This window comes from Equus przewalskii, chromosome 17, assembly GCF_037783145.1.
Source record: "Equus przewalskii isolate Varuska chromosome 17, EquPr2, whole genome shotgun sequence".
Lineage (NCBI taxonomy): Eukaryota > Metazoa > Chordata > Mammalia > Perissodactyla > Equidae > Equus > Equus przewalskii.
In genome coordinates this window covers 74,236,231-74,252,666 of record NC_091847.1, presented here as the reverse complement: position 1 = coordinate 74,252,666, position 16,436 = coordinate 74,236,231, and the positions used below count along the sequence as shown (strand labels likewise).

The 16,436-nt window shown below is 44.6% G+C and overlaps 1 protein-coding gene across 3 annotated transcripts in view; it reads left to right on the top strand.

Moving 5' to 3' along the window:
• Positions 1-16,436, top strand: part of FTCDNL1 (formiminotransferase cyclodeaminase N-terminal like) — a 96,666-nt gene that overhangs the window by 59,836 nt on the left and 20,394 nt on the right. Inside the window, exon 7 of one of the 3 annotated variants that reach the window (XM_070581741.1) lies at positions 12,749-13,577. The exons of 1 other annotated variant lie outside the window; for it this stretch is intronic. The gene's annotated coding sequence lies outside the window, so the exon portion shown is untranslated. Of the gene's footprint in view, positions 1-12,748; positions 13,578-16,436 lie in introns of those variants that run through there. One more of the 3 variants, XM_070581740.1, reaches the window with a different exon arrangement.

Genomic DNA, 16,436 nt, shown 5'->3' with positions numbered 1-16,436 from the left:
GATGTGGCGATGGATGGGTCTTCTGTATGCAATGATTATGCCAGGCCTAGATAATTGGCAAGAGCACTTATATAATTATTCAGTAAATTTGGGAAGTTTAGAATCCTTGGCATACCAAATAACTTCTAGAATATGTTTCACTCCAACTTTATATTTCTAGTCTTGAAATTTTACTTGAGTGAACATTAACAAAGTCTTTTGCTCAGATGATTTAGCCAAGTTACACTCAAAAAAATTCGTTTGCTGTGTAACTACGATTTGAATATAGCAGTGGATATTTCCATTGGCTTTCTCTTCCCTTAAATAATGAGGAAAGCAGGGCTATGTTAAGTCTTTGTTTTACTGTCAATCTTTGCATTCATGAACTTGGAGAGATACCTTTTAAGACAAAGCAAAGATTTCAGTTGGAATCTGATGAAAAAGTACATGAGCAAGTGATCCTTCTTAGCAAAAATGTCCTGGTGATGATCACTTGATACTCCACTGTTATGTCCACCGATAAACTCTTCCCTGAGCCATTCTGCACACGCCTCAGAGATCATCGCAGTCAGTAGAAATTGTTTGCCTGTCACAAGAATTTGCAATTACACTAGAATGTCATCATTTCAGGAAACTATAAAGCAACGAACATGTTTACTTTCAGCCACAAAGGAAAAAAATATCCTGAGAACCAGATTTTCTTGGCAGTTTGAAGCATTTATTAGAAAATCTGTAATTTCTTTTTGTAATCCCACACCCAGTGGGCATCTCTTTTAGTGGAGGTATGTCAAGCCTGGAGAATTATATGGTACATTCTGAACTTGCTTTGCTGGAAAAATAAGACTCATGACTTAATTTATAGGCTTATTGAGTTCTTCAGCCTGCTGGCTCCCTGGAAGGAGGAATTAAACTCTCGTTATGACTTAAAGGGACCTGAAGTGCTCTCAGGTGCCCTCCGACACTCGGAATGGAGGGCACTGGATTTCGACACTGGCGTTTTACCTTAAGTAATGTGTCGTACAAAAAGGTTCTCTGCAAAGTTAGAGCCTACATGGGAGCTTTCTGAGTAACCCCACTGGGTGGAGGGTGTCTCTATTTTTCTGCATTTCTACTGTGTTTCCAGTTTTTTATTTCTCCCCACCTAGAAACACACTCGCTTTTATGTGGTTGGTCCCTCAAATGTGCTCTCAATATGGAAGGAATAAGAATCATTTGATGTGTTAGAGAGATAAGGCCCGGCTCCCCTCTAGACCTGGAAATGGACCGGCTGGCCACGTTCCAGTTGCTGCTGTGATGTCCTGGGTTACTCTCCATTGTTTATCATGGTGGCTTCAAATGGACATCCTGTTTAAGTGGCAGGTGTCTGCAGTTTCACTCAAGTAGGATTTAAACTTTCTTTGGTTAATATTTCTTCCTCTTTGTTCACTACCTCTATCATTATCTTTTCTTATCCACTAAACTGAGTAAAATCTGCATTCCCTTTTGTAACAGTCTGACTCCATTTTTGATGGGTAATTGCCAGCATCTTTTAAGTTTCTCCCTTCCTTCTTCCCCTTGTGCCCCACATCTAGACATCCAGGATAAGGAAGTCTGGATGCTTCTTCCTCTGGTACTGACAAGAGTTCAAACCACGCACAGCCCTGCCTGTGTGGGAAGCCTCACTCTGGCCGTCCCCCCCGCTAAAAACCGCAAGCCGGTCCCTTTTCCAAACTCTCTCAGGCCATTTTTGCATGTGCTTTGGAGCTGCCCTGCTCTCCCCAGAAAGCTTCATCACGTAAGTGTGATGGTTAATTTTTGTCTCAACTTGGCTAGGCCACAGTATCCAGATATTTTGTCAAACATCTTTCTAGATGTTTCTGGGAAAGTCTTTTTTAAATGAAATTAACATTTAAATCAGTAAAGTTTGAGTAAAGTGGATTACTCTCCACTGTGTGGGTGGGCCTCAATCGAATTGATTGAAGGCCTTTGTAGAAAAAGACTGACCTCCCTTCAAGAAGGGGGAATTCCGCCAGCAGACCGCCTTCAGACTTGAACTGCAGCATCAACTTTTCTGTGGGGCTCCAGCCTGCCGGCCCACCTTGCAGGTTACAAGGTTGTAGGAGTAGTCAGGGGGATGGAGATGGTTACTAGAACACAGCAAGGGAATCTCTCAGTCTATTATAATGAAAAGAAATCAAGAAGGCTAGGGCAGACATGTCCCCCAAAGGTCACAATCCCTTACCAGTATCTGGACATGAGCCAGTTCTCAGACCTGGAAAGAGGGGCTGGAAGGACCCACAACACCATGGCCAGTATGGCAATGGCTCCTCTGTATTTTTCCCAAAGAGACCTGTGGCCATTTACTCATTGACACTTACTAAGCCCTAACTATGTGCCACACCTTGAGAATGTGACCTTTGTTCTCAGGGACTCTGCAGGGAAAGCAAGAGTTAAGTTCTCTGGAAGAGGAGGTCCAAGGTGTTACAAGATGATTTCGTTATCTAATTCTGCTGTTTTAATTGTAGGTGGCATTCTTTTAAGATCTAAATGGCATAAAACTTGATTCTCTACATGAAAATTATAACATTGCTCCCTGTCCTTGGGTAATGCAGAAATATTCCATAGCCCAGAGTTTGCAAAGAATCTTTTCATTTAATGAGCTAAATGACCATGCATGATACATTTAAATTATGACTTATACTTTTCTCATTTACCGTTTTTGTTCTTTTATACCGTAAGAAATTAATGAGGCTGAGAGTCTTAAACCGTGTTTTATGTATTTAAAATAATTATGATTAAAGGCCTTTTACACATGTGTATTTATCATGAATTCTTGTTCAAAGAACTATTTTTCATGGTTCAAGAAGCAAAATTAATTTAAATCGTCAGCTAATGCACAGTTCTCAATTCCATGAGTCAATTGGATGCTGCTGACATTTTTATGTGGAGTCTCCTTTAATGTAATAAAAGCGTTGCACTAAATGATGTGTATAATATGGGAAGGGGTGGAACCCTCATTGTCTGAAACCCATGCTGCCGTGCTCCAGGTCGTGTTGTGGGCCATGGCCCTCCACCGTCCTCATCGTGTCTGTTGTCCTGACGTTGACTGTGGGATGGAAGTGAGTGGCATAATAAAGTGGTAATCTTGACATTTGTGTCTGGTTAAATGGCAGGTGACTAATGCACCTGCCTCTCATTCTCCATCAGAGCAGGGAATCAATTCACTATGTCCTGTCTAGGATCTCTAACACCTGGTAGTCAGAGGATTGAGTGGAAGTCAGCTCCTTCACTGTGCACAAGCACTGTGAGCTTGCCTCTTGTCTGAATATTCAGATCTCCCTGTTCCACCTTGAAAGGGGCTGGATTTCCTGGCAGAGTAAGAGCTCACGGCCCTGGGCGTGTGGTTTTCCCTACGTGTGCCTCTGCCAACAGCCGGGTGCTCCTTGTAGGACCGAGTGTGTAATTATGAATATCTCAAGTGAGGGTAGTTGATCCCTTTTCTATTCAGCATGTAGCAGTGAGTGAAGCTGCAGACAATAGCTAGACTACTCTTTGTGTTAGCCTGAATTTATCTGGGAATATTGAAGCAAAGAGCCACAGGGCTCTAGTCTTCCCTCCCAGATATGCAGAGAAGGATAGAATCCAGGCTCTGTCTGGGTGGGGAATTTTTAAAGTGGTAGGCACAGGAATGATGTCTGAATAGGTAACAGCTCTGGGGCGCTCAGTAAAATTGCGTTTCTCTAGGAGGAACAAATATATGCTGTTTCCGAAAGGGAGGGAATGTACTAAGGATCCAGGTATGAAGAGGTGAATTTTTTGCTAATGAGACACAGAGATACAAAAAACTAGTATCGGAAGCAACACAGCATGTTGTAAAAAATCTGGCTTTGGGCCCCAGCTTTGCCACCTACTGACTGTGACATGTCGAGCTGCGAGCATCTCTCTAAGCCCCAGTTTTCTCATCACCACGAGGGAGATACTGGGCCACATTATCCCCTTGATTCCTTCTTACTCTATCTGTGATCCTGTGACATGCTCTTAAGATTTCGGGTGAATATGCACTCACACCTGCTCAAGGTGGGGGAGGGTAATCTCTACAGTGTAAGAAAGACCCTTATTGAGTGCCTGATACTCAGCCCACACAAGACTGAAGTGAAGTGTGTTATCGATTGTACTGACAATGCTGAGGAGACGGAAAAGAGGCTGAACAAGAGGACAGAGTGTGAGCTGTAGGTTACAAGTCTAAAGTACATCAGATGGAAGATATCAGTGTAGAATGCACAAGTGTAAAGGTGACAGTTGAGCTAAAATGCAAGTGGAGATTTAGAGGATAGCTAGGATTTGGATGGGTGGTGAAAGGATTAAGAGGGGGACTCAGGCTCCTGGCAGGAAATAGATGACTCGGTCAAACTGGGTAGTTGAGAAGAGTTTAATAAAGAGGACACGTACACAGGTGTAGCGGAGGCTTAGGTGAAGGAACAGAGATGACACAGTGCCCTGGGCTAGCGACCGTGGGGAGCCATTACACCCTAGGCCTGAAGAAGCAAGGGGCTGGAGTGGTCCCCACAACAGCACGTGACTGTCTGAAAGAAAGGGAAGCCTTCAGCAGAGGGGTTGATGGAAGCCAACCCCGCTGCAAGCCGGCAAGCAGGAAGCGGGTGTCAATACCCACGTCTCCTTCTCCTCCCACCTTCTGGAGCCCCTGCCTGGCTAAATTCAACCAGAAGATGCTTCAAGGTCAGCTTCCCGGGACACAGGTGGGAAGGGGTGAAAAGTGAATCGATAGAAGCAAGTGGAAGATACTCAGCAGAGCAGGGCCCGTGAGCACTCACATATATACAAATGGAAACCAGAAGAATAGTGGGAACTCTGTGGAGTCTTGAAAGTCAGGGAGGGGAACTGCACTCATACTGCCACAGAGCAGTGGCCCTGGACTGCGGGACCTCGGTGGATTGCTCAAAGGGTTTGGGGATGTGTGAGAGAGCCTGGAGAACACTTCCGAGCCTCCTGGCCGTGGTGAGAGTGCCCACCATGCACGACTATTCAGACCTTCTCTTTCTGGAGGAGCAAACTCTTCTCCTTCTTACCCCCTGTCTCAGGAGCCAAGTGTGTGCTAAGCAGATAAGGAATCCTGGAGCCTCAGCAAATATAATAAAAGTAGAATTCTCACTCTCCACATCAGAATGAGCCCCAGGGCTCCCTGGCACACCTGTGGTCCCCCGAGGGCCTGCCTTCTCTGCCTTCTCCTACCACGCTAACTACCCTGCCGTTACAGTCAACCAGCCTTCTTCTTTACCTGCTCTTCTCTCTGATTTCCAAATGAGAAAAGCTGATCTCAAATGGGGAAATGGAAAAACGTGAAAGCTTACCTTCTTCCTGATTTTGCAGTGGGCCGGTGAGCTAGTGGGGTTATAGATTCTTCCTTTTGAAGACTTGGAGATGACTGGAAAAAGGCTTTTCTTTGTCTGGAAAGTGGTAAATGTAATAATGTATGGAAACACAAAATGACATAGAGGAACTCTTTACCACCCCTTTGGTTCTGTGATAATTTGTGGCGGGGTATATGCTATTCTTATGGCAGTGTAAGAACTTGGTGTTAAGAATTTTTCAGGCTGGCCCCGTGGCCGAGTGGTTAAGTTCATGCGCTCCGCTTCGGTGGCCCAGGGTTTCACCTTGTTCGGATCCTGGGCACAGACATGGCACCACTCGTCAGGCCATGTGAGGCGGCGTCCCACATAGCACAACCAGAAGGACCCACAACTAGAATGTACAACTACATACTGGGGGCGCTTCGGGGAGAAGAAGAAAAATAAAAAACAGAAGATCGGCAACAGATGTTAGCTTAGGTACCAACTTAAAAAAAAAAAAGAATTTTTCTGCATGCAAATATATGAACCAAATAACAATGCAATCTTTTATGTAGGATTGATGTTTGGTTTTGTTAAGAATCCAAACTTCCAGAATATATCCTGTAGTCAACATAATTCATTCCTGTGTTTTACACTTCTGTCCATCTCCTCAGAGGTCCGCCTCTGCTGAGAACACGCATAGCGAGACGCAGGCCCTCTGCTGTGTGCGTCGGATCTTGCTTGCCAAGCCCAGAAAATGAGCCACGTGTTAAATATACCCGCCTCAGGTTGAACAGAACTCCATGAACATTGTCAATTCACTGAGAAGTCCCTTAGTTTGGAAGTGTCCTTTTAATTCATCACAATACAATGGGGGCAGTACTTATCTGGAGGTTTTAAAAGTTAGATTGCGCAAACATTGCAAATGCAGTTTTTCCATTGTCCGGCGGGGTTGAATGCGTACCAGTGGGTAAAGTCGGTTCTCAGCAAGCTGTCTCAAGTGGAGCACCGCCATCTCAAGAGGGGTTCAAGGGGAGGCTGCCTGGCTGCTGGGAGGTTACAACCTGCGAGGATGCAGATGCTGAAAGAACGGGATCCAGGGCTTCTGCGCCCGGCTTCCCAGGACTCCCTGAGAACTGAAATTGATAAGATCGTTCACGAATCCGCGTGGAAACCATGGTGCCCGGTGTGGAAAAGAATCTGAGTTTCAAGTACTTTTTGTTTCTTCAAGATTATTTGGCACTTTTCTCAGAAATTTTTATAGAAAATAATTTTGACTTGACAAACTTCTCCCCTTTGCCCCTGGCACTGTGATCTTGATTGAATATAACCACTTTACATTGGAGTTCTGGATCAGTAGATCCTATTTATAGCAAAATTGGTTTGATCTGAAAACTTAGTAGCAACTCTCAACATTGCTTTGCTTTCTCTTCCCTCCCCCTCCTCCAGTAACTACAAATATTAAATATTTTTAAAGCCTTTTCTTACGTTGCTCCCCACACATTTCAGTAAATCATTATTGTCTAGACACCAAAAGAAAGTCGGAAACCATTGCTGGAAGTGAAGATTCTTTAGGGATTTTTCTTCAGTAATGGAGCAATTAAATAGGACGTATTATTGAACAGTGGAAAGTACTTTCTTTCCAATCTGCACACTTAGCAGACGCGTCATTAACCGTCAAGTCAACGCTTAAGTTCAGGGCCACATACACTGAAATAGCACTGTTTTGTACACAGATACATGATCTTTCTTTGGAAGATACTTAACACTTTAGGCAGAAAATGATATAGTGAATTCCATATCAAAGCCACCATTTAGTATGTTGTGATTATCTACATATTTATGATACTTAAATCGTATAGCAGGAACGAAATTATTAAAGGATAACAACAATCCTTCTCATTTAATCCATAAATACATCCTGAAGCCGTTAGGAATTCTAACTTGCCAGATTTCACCTGCAAAGGAGGGCAGGTGTCGCTGTCCACAGGCTGATGTGGTGACGAGGCCACCAATGGCTCAGTTCAGTTTACACTTTGTGCATCCTGTCAGCCTGAAGTTAGGTAATCTTTATGGATGTTTATTTGTGGGGATGCACAGAATTGTTTCAGAATGTGTGCACCAAGTAAAGCTTTTAATATTGCTAAAATTGTGCTGTTTCAAAATCACAAAATTTTGTACTTTGTGCAATTTCAAATTTGCGCTTATCGCATCACCTTATTGTATGAACAGCATTTCCACCTACTCGCCATTGTAAGGAGGGTTTCACATTCTTTGTGTGTTCTTGGTTGAGGATGGGAATAAGGAGTGTGAGGAAAACTGCCGAGAGAGAAGCTGAATTGACATGGAAAATGATCTGTGCGTGTGCGTGCGGTGTGTGGGTACACATGTGTGGCATGTGTGCATACGTGTGTGTGATATGTGTGTGTGTGCGTGTGTGGACTTGGAAGTAGAAAGAGAAACAAACGGAGCAGGGTGGAGAATGAGAAGGAGACCCAGCGGCGGGCAGGGGAACCACAGGGCTGAAGTCTCAGGGGAGACAGAAAAGAGAGGCTGTGTGGGACTCACGGTGGGATTTCCTTGTTGTCTCCTTTTCAAGAGACTCAAGTAGAAACTCGTTATTTTTTAAAATAGATTTTATTTTTTTAGAGAAGTTTTAGGTTTGCAGCAAAATTGAACAGAAAGCACGAGTTCCCATATACCTGCCCCAACACACCGGCAGCCTCCCCACTACCGACATCCTGCGCCAGAGTGGAGCATTAGTCGAGGGACCCACCTTGGCACACCACTGTCACCCAGAGTCCGTCGTTTATGTGGGACTCACGCTTGGTGGTGTACATTGTATGGGTCTGGACAAGAGCACAATGTCATATATCTACCCTCACACTGTTATACAGAGTCGTTTCACTCCCCGAAAAATTCTCTGTGTTCTGCCTATTCCTCCCTGCTCATGTTATCATTGAACGCGTCTTGTTGTCGAATGTTTGGGACTGGATCTGGCTGATCTGAGTGCTGAGATGGGAGTGAGAAGGCCTGGATGGATGCAGCTTGCGGAGGTGGGCTGCTTCACATGAGTGACACTGGGGCCTCTTGTTGGACCCTCAGGCCACTCACAGCTGTGCTCAGGTGATGCAGAGCTTCCCAGAGCTGTGTGTCCGGGTCAGAGAAGCCTCAGGGCTGGGCCTGGGCCGGTCTGGATGCTAGCGGGGGGTGGGGAAAGTGGGCACCAGGGAAATTGGCGTGGCACAGGGTCCTTGAAGCTCCCATGTATACACAGAGCTGTCACAGCAGAACGTACGTCTGGATTCCAGGTCTCACATGCCTAGGTCCCTAGGAACGTTTTCTTTCAGGTATCCATATGAAGTTCTCCTCCAGTCAAATAAATGGCAGACAGACTTCTCTGGGCCCTGGAAGCAGATATCTTCAATATCTCTGTATGCCAAATGATCATAGAAGCTGTTTCCTGTACCCTGTACCTACGGAAAAGTCTGCTTATGAGACAGAAAGGGGAGAGACCACACTTATGGAAAAGTCTGCTTATAAGATAGAAAGGGGAGAGAATCTGGCTAAATAATCAATCTGTCTTAAGAATATTACATGTGTTAGAATGTGTTGGAGGGCCCACCCTGGTGGCCTGGTGGTTAAGTCCGACGTGCTATGCTTTGGTGGCCAGGTTCATTTCCCGGGTGCAGACCTACACCACCCATGTGTCAGTCTGCCAGTGGCCATGCTGTTGCAGCGGCTCATATACAAAAAGAGGAAGATTGGTAACAGATGTTAGCTCAGGGCAAATCTTCCTCAGCAGGAAAAAAAAAAGAATGTGTTGGAAACCAAGGCACTGAGGGAGCTGAAGCATGAGTGTCAGCACTGCATGAGACTATGGGATTAATCTAAGTTGCAGCATGGTACAATGGCTGAGAGATGGCTCCCAAAGCCAGGTCTGCTGCTTTGTCATCTGTGTGACTACGGGCAGGTTACTTAACTTCTCTGTGTCTCATCTGTAGAATGGGGTTGATAATAGGGCTTACCTCAAAGGATTTTGTGAGGATTAAAGAGTGTAATGTGTAGTAATTTAGTGATGTTTTCAGTAGTGTCTATCCTACTGGACATTGCTTGACACATGGTGTGTGCTCTGGCAGTATTTATTAAATAAATACGCCACCCTTGTCATGTAACATGTGAGGAAAGGTCTCTTAGACATAATTTACTTTGAATTTTCCTAGAGGTTTCTCCAGTCTGACCATAAAACGTATTCACGAAGCCACATGAAGTCAGACATTTTGAGATTTTTCTAATTATTTCTCAGCATTGCATAAGGCTCTTTCCTATGGAACGATCTCGATGTTCAAATTTTCACGTTGCCCCATCCCTGGATAGGACCACTGGAAACAAGAAGAGAGCAGCAGTGGGCAAGTGGACGGTTGGGGAAAGGTTAAGAGGAAGCTGGAAGGATGCTGAGGAAATGAGGCGCCATTATTTCTTCTCTAAAGACCACCAGTGCACCTTCAGTTGGTGGGGGATACATAAAAATATTGAAAGCAGGGAACTTCCTGTCCCTTCCCACCTTGTGACATTGTACAAGACTTGTTTTGTAGCTTAAGGATGCAAATCACCCACAGTGCAAGAGGCTCTGCAAAATTCAGTACAAACTGGACGTCATGCTGAGGAGAGTGTGAATATCCCAAACCGCAGATGAGCGCCCAGCAATAAGCCTGGCTTTCCTGCAGGGCCGGTAGAATCCGCCTCGTTAGTAAGGGTGAAGCCCTGGCGATCACGGGAGGGTTGTCATCTCTGCAGGATGTCTCGGTAATTGTGGTGCCTTAGAGCTAGAAGGGCCCCTAGCAGCACGTTTTGGTTAGAAGACACCGACGTCTTATTACTCAGAACTAGCTGTGCTGAGAACGCCTGTCACCCTTTCACTTTTCTGGCACCTCTTCTTTGAGGGGAACATGCATCTAGCGACTATTGTGTGATCTCTCTAAACAATATTACACAGCAGAAAATATTAAGGTTGACCCCAAATATGTGCATTTATGTGAAAACCAAACCTTGCATTTTACAGGAATGATATTCTACTTTATGGTTTCTAGAATATTGTTACATTATCTCATTTGATTGTTATATGTAACACATTAAGATGATGTGTTATTGTTACGTGATCCATGTAACTGTATATAATATGATATAATATTAACAGGATTGTTTCCTTACCCCAGGTTTAAGGATGAGGCACCTGAAAGTCAGAGTGTCTAATATCACACAGTAAAGGGTAACCTTGTGAAAACTCAGTCCCTCCTTTAGTTATTCATTCACTCACTAAACATCCATTGAGAGAGGAACTAGTCAAAGTTCTGGGGAGAGAGAACAGACCCAGAAGACCCTGCTTCTCCCGGAGCTGCCCTCTCAGTGGGGGAATGACAGGCAGTAAAGAAACACCTGAGAGATAATGTGAGATGGTAAAAAAACGGTAAGAAGAAAATAAAGTGGGTGAGGAGACAGAGTGTCTTTCGATTGGCTGGTGAGGGAAGATCTCTTTGAGACGATGATAAGTGATCCGAGGCTTTGGAAAAGTTGGAACCGGCCACGTGAAGACCCTGGGCCTGAGCACTCCGCACAAAGGGAATAGAGGGTGCAAAATCCTGAGGCCAGGACTCAGCTGTGTGCCTGAGGAATGGAAAGGAAGAAGCCAGGGGGGCTATGGTGCAGCAAATGAGGATGTCAGGGCTGGAGATTTTACCCTACCTAGGAGCTCTTAAATGAGCCGATTCCTATTTCATGGCTGCTGAAGAAGACCTGAGACTCCTGGGGCAGGCTCAGCACAGCAGGCAGCACAAGCATTGTGTTTGTGTTGGTTCCTTTTGTTCCCCAAAACTCACAGGCAACATAGACGGTCAGGTGGATGCTGCAGACTCAGCGGGTGTGTGTCCAGCTGAAGACCCCTGAGCTGGGGAAGCCGTGCTTTCTTTATAGCCAGAGAGAAGCAGGACTGCTCTTTGTCCTGGAGAGAGACATTATCTCACGACCGACTTGGTCCAGAGCACCCAGAGGTCTTGCATGCTCAGCACGGCCGGCAAGCATGCACAGGATGTCAGGTCTGGGGCAGGCGGCCGCTCCAAACCGCGCCTGAGCGGCAGAGGGTGCAGAGGCAGCCTTGAGATTTGCAGCACCTGATCTGGCCCTGGCCAGGATCTATTCCCAGATGGCAAGGGACTTCCTTTATCAGTTGCTGGCTTTATATCAGTATTCACAGATACCGAAAGGCTTCTCATTACTCTGTGCAGAGAGCAGTTAGGGTCCTGGCAAGAAACTGATGGTACTTTTATGGGATTGAGTGAAAAGCGTTTCATGTGGGGACAGTTATAGAGATATGAGCTGGGTCCAGCACACCAATGATGGATGATGAGGCACTCAGAGACTACTGTTGCCTGAGTCCAGTGAGAGCTTGGAGCCTCAGAAGAGGGCCTGCCAGATAGCCACTGGCAGCAAGACAGCGAGGAGGCAGCAGGATGCATGTGGGATGTGGAGGAGTAATGCCTGCCTCACTTTCACCTCCGTGTCCTAATCTCTCCCGCCTTGTTTCCTCCTGCACAAGCTTGACAGAAGCCTGCAGACGAGGGAGCCTGCCCATCGTGGACATCAGTGTCCAGGGGCCAGAGCAGGGCAGGGGAAAATGGAGGAGAGATCTGGGAGGGTGCTGGAGAATAAGCAGCGCACTGCATCACTTTATTCTCCTTTAAAATAGATTAGTAGGAAATTACTCCATATCCACAATTATTAAATTCTAATAAAAGACCGTGTTTACATTGTAAAAGAAGGTTTTCCCCATAAATCTTCTTTAAATTCACTTTAAAGATATACAATGAAAAGCATTCAACTCTATTTTTCAAAAATAGTTTCCTTATAAAATTGGGCTGACTCACGTATTTGCATACAAGGTGCTAAAGGCATCAGTGTTTGTTCTGTTTACAGGCAGAAAGGAGCCCCGGCCTAGGAGACAGGAAAGCTGGATTCTGGTGGCGAATTTCTCATTGACTGGTTATGAAATGAGAGGGTTGTTAATGTCTCTAAACTCTTTCTGGTTCACTGCTATGTTTAAATACTGCATTTGATCAAGAAAGCAGGACTTTCTCTTATGGGGCAAAGTTGATTGAACTTTGTAATTAGCTTTGCCTTACTCTTTGCTTTTTAGTATACATTTTGTTTTCTTTTCAATTCTTATTTAATTAAGGTTCTTATATCTATCCCCGGGAATTCTTGTTTATTCAGATTTCTCTATATCTTGGTCAAAACTGATCCAGATTCATACATGATATAAGCTCCTTCTCTTAATTTTTAAAGATGATATACAAAATTGAACAAATACAGAGGGATTGACACAAATCTGTAGTTCTTCTGTTAGAATGGAAGATGATATTAACTCTCACTGTCGCTCTTCAATCTAGATCCGCCTCTGTGCCCAGTGTAATTACAAGCTCTCCACATGCACGATTATCATCGGAGCCGATGCATTCTGCTAGAAGGGGGCAGTCATATTATTTATGTTCACACACTGATGCTGCTGGAACTGGGGTCCTGCAGATTCGCTTAAATCCAAGCCTTTGGAACATTTTGAAGAGAATTTGTTTTATCAGGTCTCTAAACTTTTACTTTAAAAATAAAGAGCTTCTCATAGCCACCGTGATATTTAAACACAGGAAATTTCATGTAAGTCATTTGTCTTAAACTGACATGTGGAAGTAATTATTAACTAGTTCCTTAGGGGACACAGATATGCATGCTTCTCTTTATTTCTTTGGTCAGATTTACTAAGCGCCCTGGTTTTCACACTCAGACAACTCTGGCAGGAATCGTAGTGTGATGAAGCTCAGTGAAAAGACTCTGGGGTTGACTGGCCCAGTTCCTGCTTTGGCAGGTTAGGAACTGAAGTCCAGGGAGGCTCAAGACAGCACAGCTGGATGGTGCCCAGGCTGGGTCTAGAACCCAGCTCTCCTGGCTAAAAATATAGTCTCACAAATAGTACACGTGTAAGCTTCTTGCAAAAAAACAAACGACAAACGAAAGCTACAGTCTTCCTTGACTGCTGTGCGCATCCCAATATCCTTCCCAGAGTAACCACTGTCATCAACTGGTGTGTATTCTCCAGCCATTTTGCTGACTGTTTATACATATGCATACACATGTATATGTAGATATGTGTGTGTGGAAATAAATGATATTGTTCTGTAGTTTTTTAAAAACATAAATAAAATTATACTTTACATTTGGTTCTCCGATATGTCTATCTTGGATATTTTTCTGGATTGGCACGTACCTACCTCAGTCTTTTAAATTGCTGGCTAATTTCCTAAAATATAAATAAGCCATGGCATGTGATGGACATTTAGATTATTTCCATTTTTCCTCCATTACAAACAACGTTATGACACAGTACCTCTCAAAGTTCAGTGAGCATCAGAATCGCCAGAGGGGCTTGTGAAAATAAATCCCTGGGCCTCACCCCCAAACACTCTGATTCGGTAGTTCTGGGGTGGGGCAACCACCCCCTTTCTAACAAGCTCTCCAGGAATGCTAATGCTGGTGGTCCAAAGACCATACTTTGAGTTGCACTGCTGTCATGAATGTCAGCGCATCAGCATCCTGTGTACATTTGTGAATGTTCTTGTGTGGGAGCAGGAGGAGGAGGTGGATATGAAGAAGGATGTGCTGGGTCATAGGGCATGTGCATTTTAAATCTGTAGACACTGAGAAACTATCCTCCCAAGTGGCCATCCTGCTTCGTCTCCTTGCCTGTCCCCACGCGGTGCATGAGGTGGCAGGGCACCTGTTTCCTCACATGCTCACTGCCTCCGACGTAAACAGTCTTTGGTTTGTCCCCAGCACATTTGGTGGGAATGCTATCTTGCTTTTCCCTGATGACTAGTGAGGTTGATGATCGTTTCTTAACAAATAGGCCATCTGAATCTCCTCTTCTGTGACTTGCATATTATACCTTCTGCATGTTTTAAAAATAGGTTGTTGGTTTGTTTTTCTCATTAATTAATAGCAACTTAAAAAAATATATTTTGGATATTAATTCCTTGCCTATTTTATATGAAATGTTTTGCCCAATGCTCTTCCTTCTATACAACATGGTTATTACTTTACTCCTAGTCTTATAACGTTACCTGAATGGAACTGGTCCTCTGAGGATCATAAAAATTCCGAGTAAAATGTTATTTTCCTTTTGGAACCTCAGTCCAAATCCTGTGGCCACACTGCTAAATGCTGGCTAGCGAGCAACAAATTGTGAGAACCCGAGACAGGAAGGGGCGGCAGACTCCCCAGCCCTTTCAGCCAGAGGAGATTCCACCGCGCAGGAGCGCCCTGGCCCGTTCCAGGGGAATAAGACTCACATATGTAGTCGAAATAAAGCAACCTCCATCTTGTCAAAAAGGAATTTCTGTAAGCTCCTGAGTAAAAGTTCTTTTAAGCCACTTTGACATAGGATTATTCTCTTTTGACATATTATAAACATTAAAGAAAATTTAATGCCCATCTGGACAGTTAGTTTTTGCCAATTGCTACCACCACCAGCTGCAAAACTACACTGACTACAAGCCATCCAGCTGCCATGCGTACCCGGTGCCAAGAGAGAGCAGGCTGCCAACGCTGCTTCAAGTGGCTGGGCTGGTTCGCAGCCAGGATTTGAGGGACGATGTGCTGTGAAACACAGTAGTCACGACTCGGAGTTTCAATGAGTGTTATTTGTGTTTGCTTTTTTTTCTGGTCATCTACTGTGGGAGGCTGCTGGGGACACCATCCTTTTCCTGGAAATGGCAGCAAAACATGTTGATCCTTCTTCCTCTGCCTTTTATGTACTTGCTGGCATCCTTTGCATTCACATTCTGCTTGCACGCAGTCATTAGCTGGAACCGCCTGGAGCAGCAGAAAATGGTGTCGTCTCTCCAAGACTGGGTTTCCCCAGCTCCTAATCTCTCTCCCCATCCCTAACAGCACCCCTTAATTTTTTTTTGGTCCCTATTTGTTTCACATTTATTTTCTCACAAAATAGCAAAAAGAAACTCCTTTCTCAGCTAGTGTTTTCCTAGAAGCGTTCTTATATTTGTGCACTTGGGTTCCGAATACTCCTGTATGGATATTTCCCCTAAACAAAGGGAGGCCTCTTCTTCCTTCCCTTGAGGAGCAAGTAGTTTTCCAGTTCAGGAGATAAATTCTCAGCGGCATCTCTGGGAGACTGTACTAGTGGTCACCAACTGTTCCATTTTCTTTCCCAGTCATGCTTTTCCCTGCGGGTGGATTGATTATTGATCTGCTCTTTGTTGAAGTCAGGAGAAGCCACGTGACTTGCTTTGACCAATCAAGTGTGGATGATGATGTGTGGAACTTCCACACAGTAGTTTTAAGAGCCAGCTTGTGGTTTGAAATGTATTCTTTCCCTCTGCTGGAACAGCAATGCCCAGACAGAGACTGCCCCATCAGCCTAGGTCCTGGAGTGAAGCCGTGGAAGAGTACAACAGCTGCCCTGGATGGACATGCAGTGCTAGCATAAACAAAGCGGGATATTTGGGAGTATTTGTTACTGCAGCATAGCCTACCCTATTGTGACTGATAGGATAGCCTTTCATTTGTAGGTTTCTACGATAAAATCCTCTAACATGTTGAGATTATTTAGTAGACCTGGAATAAGGAATCTGAGAAAGTGACCCCTAAAAGTAGACAGTGCTGCTTGCCTGCTGGTGTGTATCTATCCAGGTTAACTTAAGATCTTAGCATATGAGAAATTTCAGCCATCTTACAGCTCTTCTAATTAAGCCTTGTCATTCTGCACATAGGGAGACTGCAGCTCAGAGATGTTAAGTGACACACTTTAAGTCAGCCGGCTGGTTGGTGGGAGAACGTGGCCCTGACCGGAGGAAGCCGGCTCCTCCCACTCCCACGCTCTTTCAACTGTGCCTTCTCCTGAGGTTTTTGGCTCACTTAGCATCAGGAAAAAGATGAGAGAAGATTCTTAAATAAAAGTTTTCTATCATTTTATTTAAAATATTTTTGAAAAGGGTGAACATATTGAACTTTCATCTGCCCACTTTAAACCCCAGACTGTGTCCCATTCTCTGTACTGCGGCGTCACGT